The sequence below is a fragment of the Peromyscus eremicus genome, chromosome 4 (genome assembly GCF_949786415.1).
Source record: "Peromyscus eremicus chromosome 4, PerEre_H2_v1, whole genome shotgun sequence".
NCBI lineage: Eukaryota > Metazoa > Chordata > Mammalia > Rodentia > Cricetidae > Peromyscus > Peromyscus eremicus.
The window spans coordinates 47,355,121-47,368,192 of NC_081419.1; the positions used below are offsets into that span (position 1 = coordinate 47,355,121).

Below are 13,072 nucleotides of genomic sequence, written 5' to 3' on the forward strand. Positions count from 1 at the left end.
GAGACTTAATATTGAGCTAAGCAGTCATCCAAAAATGTGTGCCCCCCTTAGCCGCACAGGCCTTTACGATGGCAGTCATCACTAGAACAGCATTCTGAATTATGGGTGTGCTATCTGTGGAGGTGGTCATAATTTTCCTGTCATTTTTTCCCCCAGTACAATAAAGTATACAAGAGCCTGAAGGAGTTTGCTCAAAATGGAGAGAATTTCTGCAAGCAGATCACATCCATCCTTCAGCAAAGGTACAAAATGCACATTTGCAACAAGCTATTCTTCCTCTGTAGTTGCAGCTAGTGGTGACATGTCTGGAGGGTGATTAGAAGCTGCACCGCTTTCCAGAACACAGTGTTCTATTCTGGTGCTTGAGGAATTGGGTTGAAGAATGCGCCTCCTCCGTCGACCATTTATCAACTGGTGCCATAAAGATAAAGAAACCACACAGAGGACTTCTGCTTAGGGAGACTCAGCCAAGCCTCTTAGCCTCACACTGACTTTATCGCGCTCCCAGGGGCCCACTCTTACTTCTGATGTATACACCAATTATTGTGCTTTTCACACTGACCTCGATTATTAGTTTATGTTTTCCCTTCCACCCCAAGGACAGGGGCTATGTCTTACCCATCGTATGATAAGAACGTCTTAGAGCCTGGTCTTCAATCTTTTTAGTCATTTTCTAAAGAATGAATGGATGGATGCGAAGCCACCATTTTTACTGTTAGTATCTCCTCTTACTACTAAGCATGGCTGTGAGTAAAGCAGTTCACTGGGCTAAAATGAGCACATTTCGCTCAGGCAATAAAGGGCAGAGGGGGGATCTGCTTAAAATTAAAGAACCAGAGAAAGGAGCTGGCTTACAAAAGGGTCATCTAGGCCTTTGCTCTGCTCTAGACATCTCTATGATAAAAAATTCTAAAGCCACTTTTTAAGAGAGACTGTCATGTTTTAAAAGGAAACTGTTTCAACTTTAAAATATTGTACGGCTGGCAATGAAGCTCTGTGATGGAGTGCTTGTGTAGTATGTGTGGTACTTCAATCCCCAGAGCACTGCACACACACACACACACACACACACACACACACACACACGCATGCACGCACGCACGCACGCACGCACACGCACAATTTATGTATGTGCCATACAAAAAGATACCGTGAGTTAAGAGCATTCCTCATTAGCAAATCAATAACAAAAGAAAACATTAGCTTTATCAGGACAGTGAATGGCTGGGAGAGCTGTAACGACTTTTTATGAAGAAAAACACAAGTTTGTCAAATGGAATAAAAAAGAAAAGAAAAGTTTAAGTGAGATATATTTCCATTCTAATAGTCAAACTGCCTTGGTTTTCCAAAAGAGAAGAGGGAGGGTGCAATCTAAGACAGTGTTTCATCTATAAGAAAAAAATTTTATTGGCCTCAAAGGAAATTATTTTTAAATAAGACGAGTTAACTATTGTATAAATCCAACTCTTTGCTTAGATAATAGTCTCTTCTCCCTGAAAAGCAGGAAGAATTATATACTGATTAACCAGGCAGATGGCCCAGATGGTAGTCATCTGGTCTTGATTATTTAGTGTCCAAGAGTTCAAAATTAGTGCCAGGTAGACAGCTATGAAGACAGGTGACAGAGATTAAAATAGTGGCCCCAACTACAGCAGGCTCCACGGTGGACTTCCAGCCACTGCTTCTCCACTCTCTTCTTGTTTCTCCCTTATCCAGATGTTCACCTGATGCTTCACTTTCTTCTACAGCCAGAATCCTGGCTTCTTACCCGTGTTTCTCTTGAAGTCCCTTCCCAGGACCAGTACCTGCCCTCTCAATGTGTGAAAGCCGCCATCTCCACATTCTCAAGGGGCAAACACAGAACCCTTGGGCAGTAAAGATATCTCCCTTCATGGTTTTCCTTCCTTATGGACCAGATTTAGAATCTGAAAATCTATAGGATGCTGTAGGCCAAAGTTGCAAGCACATTTCTGAGTTTAAAAACTGCACAACATAAATGTGAAGTATGGATATAATGCTTTAATAAAATCCTGACCTTGAATAATGCTGAACGACCATGTGACAGATGTTTTGTAAAGCTAAACTGGAACAGCCAAATCATTTTCCTCAACCAGGATTCCACTGCTGGGGTACTTTATATTGGCTCCTGATAATTGTTCATTTGAAGTGACCCCTCCTACTTAAGATGCCCAGGTGCCTGGGCATGCTCAACTATTTGATAATCCAGTTAACCTGAGGGATATATATGCAGAGAATTGTTTTCTAGTGGACATAAGCACTTTATTAATATATGAATGTTTTCCTAATGGTGTACTTTTAGTCCAAAATCTAATGAGTTAGTTAGCAAAGATGGTTGCTGCATCACACCCCTGGATCAGACCAAGTGATGTAATTTGGAGGTCACTACCTCTTCCTCCTGTGCTTGAGCTGACTGGACAAAACTAGTCCACAAGGCCCAGTGACTGCAGTACACCTGGCACATTCACTCTAATGTGCCTCATTCTATGACTTCAGAAATTCCTTCCCTAATCATATAGAACACAAAAGGCTGGTTCTTGTTTAAGGCAATGGTGGCTACCTATAACCCAGGCTATATAGTGAGGTTGTATCTCAAGCAAAACAACAACAACAACAACAAAATAACCCCCCCCAAAAAAACACAGACAGAAAAACAAAAACAAAAGTAAAGCTGGTCAGGAGGCTCAGGGGGTAAAGATGCTTGCTGCCGAACCTGACAACCTGAACTCCGTCCCCAGAATCCAGATGGTAGGAGAGAATTGACTTCTGAAAGTTGTCCTCTGACCTGCACACACACTGTGGCACACTTGAGTAACCCCCCCCCCTCACATACACACCAAAGGGGGTGTTGGGTGTCAAAAGAAATGGTTATGAAACTCAAAGAAAGGATATTTATTCAATGTGGCCACTTTGAGAAAAGCAAATACAAATAAGGACATCCAGTGACCCACAAGACCACCTCCAGGGTGACTGACATGAGATCGAGGCTGAAGCTGAGGGCAGGAGGGATGCACAACTAAGCAGTGCTGGTCCGGGTGTGTCTTGCCCAGCACCGGCCCATCACTGTCTGCAAGGTGGTCTTACAAACTGAATAGTCTGAACTAAAACTCTATTTCAAGGGACAAGATCCCATTCTGGTTAGTTCCAGGGTCCCAGCCTAAGGCTTTGGGAAATTTTAATTTATTGAGGTTCATTGTTTCAATAGTTTGATAGCCCAAGAGAGGGGTACATGTATCTGTCCTTAAGTGTCTTCCTTCAGCTGCAAGGCCAGGGATGTTTCCTCTTAAATGGGTGGGCTTATTTTATACAAATCAATGATAGATTCTATTTGCATTAGATATAGGTGGGAAAGCATCCTAAGGCAAGTGAAGCAGCAGTCTCAGAATGAGTATAGTAGACATGCAAAATGAAGGAGAAGACACAGGAAATCAGGAAGGCAAATCCTGTGGCCAGCAGATAGTAGACATCACAGCACTTAGTAAATATTTGCAGACTGGATGAATAAATATGTAAAAAATCATTGAAGACTTTTTTTAATGTCATACCTACATTATCAGAATAAGGATTCCAGTATCCCTGGAGGTTTACATTTCCAGACACCTTACCTGGGAGTCCTGACTGGATGCAGTTCTGCTGAGCAGAGTTTTGCATTCAGGCATGCATAGAAGTGGACTCACAGTGGAGTTGTGACCCCAGATACTGTCACCTTCTCTAGTTCAGCTCCTTCTTGCTTTCTTCTAATTGGAGGTGATAGAAAACTGCACAGGTTAGTAAAATGACGTTTTACCGGAATATTCCGCAACTTGTGGTCGTCATACTCAGCTTCTTCTGCCCAATGAGTTACTACTATTTCCCTGGTTTGCAGTCTCAAACTCCGGTTCAGCCAGAGACCCCCAGCAGCTCCTACTATGTTTAAAGTCAAAGTGCTCGGGTTCACTGTAGCACAACTGCAGGCCATATTTAAAATGCCAAGGGCATTATTTCCAGATGCTATGTGTGAGAGTTTGGCTTCCCGGATCACCATAGCTAATGTTTAAACCAGCTGCGATGGGAAATCAATTGTTCCGTTGCAAGGAAGCTCGGGAACAGGTTTTCAGATGGAAGAGTCACCACCATGGACATTAAAAGCAGAAGAAGGGTACATGTAGTAGACTGTGAGTGACTCATTGCAGATGTTATCAACAAAAGGGCTAAAAACATGAAAGGAAGTATTAGACGCTGCTCATTTTCTTCCAGCCTCAGCTCCCTTTTTACTACCGTACAAGTCATTTTCTAAGAGATTTATTTATTTGTTTGTTTGTTTGTTTGTTTGTTTTACGTATGAATGTTCTATTTGCATGTATGCCTTTATTCCGGAAGAGGGCATCAGATCCCACTATAAATCATTGTACATCAATCACCATATGGTTGCTGAGAACTGAACCTGGGTCCTCTGGAAGAGCAGCTAGCACCTTTAACTGGTGAACCATCTCTCCAGCCCACCATATAAGTCTTAACTGAGCTTTCAACATATATGTGACAGACTATTGGGTACACACACACTCCTACATGTCTTTTAGAACCACAGAGTGAGAATGTCCAAACAGCTTTTCTCCGAAGCAGATTCTCCTCTTAGACGGATGTCTTAACAAGAACCTCAGGTATGCCTAGATGTCACCATGATGTCTGAGACCATACCCAGCCAAGGCCTGTAGCAGAGATAGCCTGTCCTCATTCCTTCTATCCTCACCCATGGCCAAGATTTCCTGTCTCTCCTCTACACTCCCTTTCTAGCCAGAGATTTTTTTTTTCCCTTCCATGGCTTCCTTTATTGTTCTGGGAGACTTGATCTGTCTTCCATCTTGGTGACTGTCCTGCCATGACTAAATTCCAAGGCAATGACCAATTTCCTGTCCAATGACTCAATTCATCACTCTTATAGGAAGTCATGTTCTAAGAGACAAACAGTGACATCTGTCACTTTTGTAAGCCTGAGTGATTGTGAGCACCGAGTCACGGGAGGGACGGAGCTTTGACCTGATTCCAATCGCCGGCAGCTACCTTGTTGGTTGCTAATTTTTACTTTTGGTAGTGCTGAGGGTCTGAACCCAGGGCCTTGTGCGTGATGGCAAGTATTCTCCCCAGCCCTACCTGTTAACTTTTAAGTTGGCACATAATTGCACATATTTCTAGGTACAACATGATAATTTGACATTATGTATACAGTATGCGATGGATAAATAAGGGTAATTAGCATCTGCATGACATTGTGGGGAAATCCTTTGAAACCCCCTCCCCCCTTCTAGCTATTTTGAAGTGTACATAGTTGCCTATAGTCAGTCTAGCCTGCCGCACAACATCTGCAGCTAGTCTTCCTGCCTCTCACAACTGTGTCCTCATTAACCACTGTCTCCATCCTGCCACTTTGCCCCCATGACCGTCTTCGATAACCTTTAGGAAGTGCGTAGAGTTTATTTGAACTTGAATCTTGCTCTCTGTTATAGCCCAGGCTGGACTGTAACTCACTGTGTAGACTAGGTTGGCCTTGAACTCTTGATTCTCTTCTCTCAGCCTCCACAGTGCTGGGATTATAGGTGTGCACCATGACTCCCAGCCTCTGGTAACTTTTACATACAGCTGATTTATGAGCTGTGGCTGCCTTTCTAAAGGAAAAATGATAAGACTTGAACGGAAAACACCAGTACACCCAGCCCCAACTGGAAGTTGGTTCTGGCTCAAGCTGAGAGGTGGAAGGCAGTAGGACAACACAGTCTATTGAGATTGTTGACATCCTTGATTCAGAAGAAGGCACAGTTACCTGCTTCCTTTAGCATGAGAAGACCTTTGTTCAGTGTTAACTAATTCTTCACAGACACAGAGGAAACCAGAGGCCTTTAAACAATTCTTTTGTGTAAGTTTATTAGAGCAGAATCCTCTGAAATGAACACAGTCACTTATTCTCACAGCTTCTGCTGCATCAAAACTACTAAATCTGAAACCACAGATTTTACGTGCCTTCTCTGGGTCAAAGGCAAAGTTTATTTTAAGATCTAGGTTCAACACTGGCTTTTGACTTATTGGTTGGTTCTCATTATTAGTAATAAAAATATATTGACCTGCCTTGCATGCTGAGAGGAAACTAAAATGTAAATGGATGGAAAGTCAAAGTGTCATTTCCCCGGCTCAGAATCTTTAAAACTCACTGGAATATTCTGAGCTAAAGTTAGGCACCATCAATTTCACACATGAAAAGGCCGTTGCTTGGGCAAGACCTCTTCACTCATGTTACAAATGGTGTCTGTAGAGTGGAAGGAAGCAATGGCAGACAGTGAGAATAGGAAGCCCAGTGTGCTTCCTGGCTTCTTCCTGGTTGTTTTAACAAGGAAAGAGAATTCCATTACTTGATTAGAGATAAGCTCTACCCCTCTGGATTCCTTTCGCACATTTATTGCTTTTTGACTGGGAAACATGATAAAGCAGCTCCCTTCAAGAGAGTGGATGATGCTGCTGGGTGGGAGTGGTGCACGCCTTTAATCCCAGCACTAGGGAGGCAGAGTAGGCTGATCTCTGTGAGTTCGAGGCCAGCCTGTTCTAGAGTGAGTTCCAGGACAGCTAGGGGTACACAGAGAAGCCCTGTCTTAGGGGAAAAAATAAGGGTAAAGGGAGAGAGAGGAAGAGAGAGAGAGAGAGAGAGAGAGAGAGAGAGAGAGAGAGAGAGAGAGAATATAAAACCAGTCCCTGTGCTGCCTCAAGAAAATGCCAAGGTACAGTCTGTTCTGTAGGTAGCCCGAAAGGATTGAAAGATATCCTTTTAGAATGCCTGCACACACACACACACACACACACACACACACACACACACACACACCACATACCACACACACACTACACTTAAACACACCACCCACGCATACCACACACCACAGTTACACACACATATCACACTTATATACACACACACACACCACACACACACACAGACACATACATACACACCACTTACACACACATCACAGAAAACCGCATGGTAGTCTTTGCTTCAATTTACAAACTCACAATCACTCAGGCTTACAAAAGTGACAGATGTCACTGTTTGTCTCTTAGAACATGACTTCCTATAAGAGTGATGAATTGAGTCATTGGACAGGAAATTGGTCATTGCCTTGGAATTTAGTCATGGACATCTGCTAAGGTAAAAGACACTGAGGGCCTGAAGGACAATGTCCCACCCTGCCTCCTCCTTCTCCTCCTCACTGTGTGTCATTTCAGTTCCTTCTGATGAACACTCCTCTGTTGGGGTGCCACAGGTGGGCACCAGAAATTAGAAGGCAAAAGTGGATGGTTACAGCCTGCTCTGTTTGGCTGATTCTAAAGTCCTCTGGGGTCATCAATAAGTTGCATGTAGAGATAAAGAGCACAGTTTTGCCAGTCAGAGACACTTGATCCAACTCAGCCTAACCTCAATGAGCTAAGCTGATGGCGTCTGAGACCAGAGTCCTCCTCCATTGCCTCATAGCCAGATCCCCATCATCTCCATTCTGCACTCACCAACTGATTTACAACACATGGGTGCCTCAAGAAAGGCCCTGGGGGGTCCAGAGGGTCTTTGCATCTGCATTGGGACAGCTGGAAGTGGCATGTCTAGAAGCCACACCGTGGGAGCTGCAGTGTGTCACAACACTGTGATTAACATTGAAGTGAGCAGCGCTATGTTTTCAAATGCACTTTTGTCTGACTCTCCTCTCCGCCTTGTGGTATCTACAGCCATTCTCCGCGTCTTGAGTAAGGGAGCAGCGTGGTTGAGCAGCAGGTTCTCTGGCTAGATTGCCCAGGTTTGAAAGCTGTGTCACCTCCTTCTCATGTGTCCTCAGTAGAGCGACCAACTCAACTCGGGGCCTGGTGTTCTCTCCCGGAAATGGATAGACATATCATGTCCACCCCATGTAAGTCACTGTAGGTTCGACACAAATAAAAATGAGCCAGAGAGAGATGAGTCAGCGGCTGAAGGGCTTGCTTCCAAGTCTAACAACCTGACTTTGAGTCTCAGACCCACATGGTGAAATAACAACCAGCTCCATCAACATGTCCTCTGACCTCCAAACCTGTGCTGTGGTGCCTCCTCCCCGTGCTAAATAACGATAATAAAAACCTTTAAAAAAAAAAAAGCGCTAAAATGCTTACCATAGTATCATGCATGGTGTAAGGGCCCAATAAACATTGGGTGTTGCTATTTTGTGGACAAACAGAGCACAGGTCAAGTATCTGCAGAGTGACAAAGTGGTACAGATACAGATTTGGATACATAATCTTCATGTGTGGGTGACAGGAATTTTAATCTGGAAACTCACAAATCTGCCCTGACACTGATACCAGCGCAAGAAAAGTCTGGCTCGGCAAGTGAATCTCCTTGGGTGGGTCTCTACCTTCTTGAGAGAAAGCCTGTGAAAGTTAGGCGACGTGGTACATGCCTTTAATCCCAGCACTCAGGAGGTGGAGGCAGGAGAATTAGGAATTCAAGGTCACCCTGAGCTCCCTGTCAAATTCAAGGTCAACCTGAGTTCTTGGAAAGGGGCTGCAGAATGAAGAGAGAGAATGCATATGGGTGGGTGTTCAGGAGCAGAGATGGCCAGACTCAGAAACTGCCAATCATCTGAAAGCAAGCAAAGAGCCTCCTCCTGACACCCATCTTCTTTCCCTGTGAATCTAACGAAGCTACCAATATTAAGGAAAGCAGTATTTCCTTGTGCTAGCTGTCTCTCTTTCACTCAGTCTCTGAGCCTCTTTGTAGAACCTGTGAGAACATTCTGGAAGTGAAATTGAACTGTGAAGGAGAGGCTGTTCTTGTCAGCATCCCCCTCTTGGCCTAGCTGCCCTAGACAATGGCATAGAGGACTGCGCTCTTCCCCCTGGGTTATCTCCCTCTGGATATCTAAAGATCCTTCCGATCCAGCATCATCAAATAATTAATATTTACTAATTGTTTCGTGCCCAGCACTGTGAGTCAAGAATATTGCATTCATTAGATTTAATGCTCTATAGGGAAGGGCTCAGTGGATAAATGCACTCACCACCAGGCTTGATGACCTGAGTTTGATTCCCAGGCTCTACACAGTGGAAGGAGAGAACTGACTCCTTTGAGGGGTCCTCTGACCTCTGAGTGTGTACTGCAGTGTGTTCACACTCAAGTACAAACAAATAAATAAAATTAATTTTTTTTAAAAAACTTAAGTGGATAGAAGTCATCTTTTAAAAAGAAAACCAGGATGGGGGAAGAAGAGAGAGACTGTACACGTGTATGAGGTGAATAGGAACATAATTTCATTGTAGCTACCGATGGACTTATAACTAGGAAGTGATAAATAATTTTAAAAAGAGAGTAATTTGGTCTCTCCAAGAACCAACGACTTCCTGCTATCTTGTTCTGCTTAGAAAGTAATGGATGAGCACCACAATAATGCCACTTGGGCTGGGCATCTGCCTACAGTCAGCTACTTGGGTGGTCAAGGCAGCAGGATCCCCCTGAAGCTACCACATGGTTAGTTCAATCATACTTATCATTTTATTCCCAGCTCCTATTTAGAGTTTGAGCTGATGGGATTAGCAACGACTACGCTCCTCACTAGCTGTGTCAGTCCTCTGGGCTTCTCCTAACTAAGTAGCACAACCTGTGTGGCTTGAAGGACAAGACTGTGATGGTTCTGGAGACCAGAGGTCTGATGAGATTAAGATTGTTGGTTCCTGCTGTGGACTGACTTAGGGATGCTGTCTCATGTCCTCCGAGCTTCCGGTGATTTGCTGACAATGCCTTGGCTTACAGATCTTCCTCTGACCCCTGCTTTCATGTTCGTAGGGTCTTTTCCCATGCACATGCCTGTCTCTGTGTCCAGTGCTCCCCCATTCATAAGGACACATCAAACTGTGTTTGGGTCTCATCTCTGAACTTGATTGTCAACTTGGCAAGACCTAAAGTCACATAAAAGATGTACCTTTGGACATGTCCATGAAGGCATTTTCAGAGGGGTTTAACTGAGGTGAAAAGACCAAGGCATGTTGCACAATCTCATGGGCTAGGATTCTGGACTGAGTAAATGGGAGCACATGGGCTGAGCACCAGCATTCACTCTGCTTTGTGACTGTGGACGCCATGTGATCAGCTGCAGGATGTCCCTACCACAGTGGACTGTATACTCCAGCTGTGGGCTAAAATAAAGCTGTCTCCACTGACACTGCATTGGTCGGGTCACACAGTGAAGAAGCTAACTAATACACTATGGAGCAGCACTACAACCGCTTTATGGGAGGCACCATCCAACCCGTAACACTGGTGGAAAGAAAGTTAAGGAGAATACTTTGGGGAGCCTCTAGTATTCTTAAGAGTTTGCTGAAAGACAGGAGAATCCTTCTGCCAATAGATATCTCCTCCTCATGAAGACATTGCATTTTCATCCTGACCTTTTGTGTGTCAGTGTGTGTGTCTGTATCTCTGTGTCTCTGTGTCTTTGTCTGTGGCTGAGTATATATGTGTGTGAGAGTGTATGTGTATATCTATCTATCATCTATCTACCTATCTATCATCTGTCTATCTATCTATCTAAATCTATCTATCTATCTATCTATCTATCTATCTATCTATCTATCTATCTATCATCTATCATCTGCCTATCTATCATCTATCTATCTATCTATCTATCTATCTATCTATCTATCTATCTATCATCTGTCTATCTACCTATCTATCATCTATCTATCATCCCTGTCTATCTATCATCTATCTACCTATCTATCTATCTATCTATCTATCTATCTATCTATCTATCATCTGTCATCTGGCTATCTACCTATCTATCTATCTATCTATCTATCTATCTATCTATCTATCTATCTACCTATCATCCATCTCTACCTCCCTCCCCCACTCCCCACCCCATGTATGTCTTTGTCTATGTGTGGTCTTGCTAATTCTGATCAATACATCCCACTTAACAAGTCCTTTGCTCACAGGGCAAACCTGGAGATTAACTATGCCAAAGGACTTCAGAAACTGGCAGTCAAGCTGAGCAAAGCACTACAGAACACAAAGAAAAAGTAAGTACCGTGACAAAGCTAAGGCAAAAACCCTGTTTTAAAAAACTAAAAGTGAAAAACTCTTGCTCACAGCTTTTCCCCACACACATAGCAGGTACAATCCCCGCAAGCATGGCTTCCAGATCTTGGGGATTTACTCTGGGCCAGGCACTGCCTCAAATGCTTAGTGGATGTTCCTATTTAATCCTTGTAACAACCCTTGAAAGTTCTTATGTTTATCCGTCTCACAGATGAGGACTTGAGTCTGAACAATTGAAATAGACCTCCCCAACGATGCAGTTAATGGGCTGCCCAGCTAGACTCCTCCTGGGGCTTTGTGACTCCTGAGCCCATAGTTGGCTTGGTAATGCTATTTCATCTAGGAAATAGTGTTAAGCCAGAAGGTCTTAGAGGCAAGAAGTATGAATTCTGTATTATCTCTACTCTGTGATTTTTGACAAGGGTCTCAGTCTCCCTGTGTCTCCATTTCTTCCTGTAACGGGTACAGACACACTCATCTGGGTATTTGAGTATGTATGTGGGTTGTATCGTGACGTGCAGCCTGAATGATAAATGAAGTAAACTGTGTGAAGGGCTTAAGCATGTGGGGCACAAACACTCAGGATTTCGCAACAATGAAATGGTCCATTATTGATAACTTGCTAAGGTACTTCTGTACTAATGCATGCAGATGTGACTCTGAACATGCAGTGTTCTTACTGAGGCTTGTCATGGTGATGAAGAGAGAGGGAAAGGAAGCTTCTAGAACCACCTTCCCACTCCTGCTTGGGCACCGTTGTGATGATGGCAAATTGCTTTGAAACGGCTCTGGTTCTTGCTCCATTTTTCTCTTGAGGGTAATATCTTGGTAGACTACAAAGGGGTCAGCACAGTGGTGTGGTTGGGTTTAGAGCAACTTCCAACTCGACTGCCCAGTTTAAACTCTACTTCTACCACTTACCAGGTGAGTGGCCTGGGACAATTCCTCTTTTGTCCAAATGCCTCTTTACGACAGAAATGAAGCTAAATTCCGTAGTGCTGAGGTAAACTGGCTGAGGCAGGAGGATTGCCATGAGTTTGAGGTCAGCTTAGGGTACATAGGGAATTTCAGACCAATGTAGCTACACTGTGACACCCTGTCTGAAAGAAACATAAATAATGATAATAAATATACTAACATAAAAACAGAAACAAACCCCATTCCCTACAGTTACTGAATTAAATGAAATAACGCAAGTGCGCTTAGCAGACCACCTAATGAGGAGGGAAATTCTATGAATGGCCATTTTTATTTTGATTCTAGTAATTCAGTCACCACCTAAATCCCACCATTGCAACCCTAGCATCAAAATATCAGACATGTTCAAAATGGCCAGTGGTGTGGTATTTAGTGATAAAAGTTAGTTGAGTTTCTCAATATCAAAATCTGTGTGAGATGCTTGCACATCCCAACGTGCTATTTTATAATTCCAGTTAAATGAGACTCAGAAAAGCTGAGTGAGTCTTTTGGGGTCACAAAGGAAACCAGAGCCAGGGACACCTGCTCTCAGAACTGGGCTGTGGTCTCTCTGAGGCCCACAGGATGCATTTCCCGCCAGGCTGTCCAGAAGCTGTGCGATCACCTGGGAGGTTCTCTCTGGTGAAATGTTCCTCATATCCTTAATAAGCACAATTATATTTGGTTTAATTCACACGAAATAATCAGCACTTCTTTGTTGTTGGAGTTAGTGTCTCATGTAACCCAAGCTGATTGCAGGTTCCTTACGTAAACTCAGATGGCCTGATTCTCCAGCCTCCACCTCCCAGTTGCTGGGATAACAGGGATGAGTCACCTCACCTAGCAGCACTTATTTTAAGTGTAGGGTTTGGTCCAGTTTAACAGATGTGTACACTACGTAACTAACCATCCACCAAAGTCAGACATTTTCAACACACCCCAAGTTGCTACTTCCTGTTTGCATCCCTGCCCTCACCAGAGCCAAACAACCACTGACCCCCTTCATGTGAAGGC

At 43.7% G+C, this 13,072-nt stretch overlaps 1 protein-coding gene across 1 annotated transcript in view; it reads left to right on the top strand.

Moving 5' to 3' along the window:
* Positions 1 to 161: 161 nt before the first annotated feature.
* The window catches only part of Nostrin (nitric oxide synthase trafficking), a 48,339-nt gene continuing 35,428 nt past the window's right edge, over positions 162 to 13,072 (top strand). Inside the window, exons 1-2 of the mRNA XM_059260615.1 lie at positions 162 to 242; positions 10,999 to 11,082. The gene's annotated coding sequence lies outside the window, so the exon portion shown is untranslated. The remainder of the gene's footprint in view (positions 243 to 10,998; positions 11,083 to 13,072) is intronic.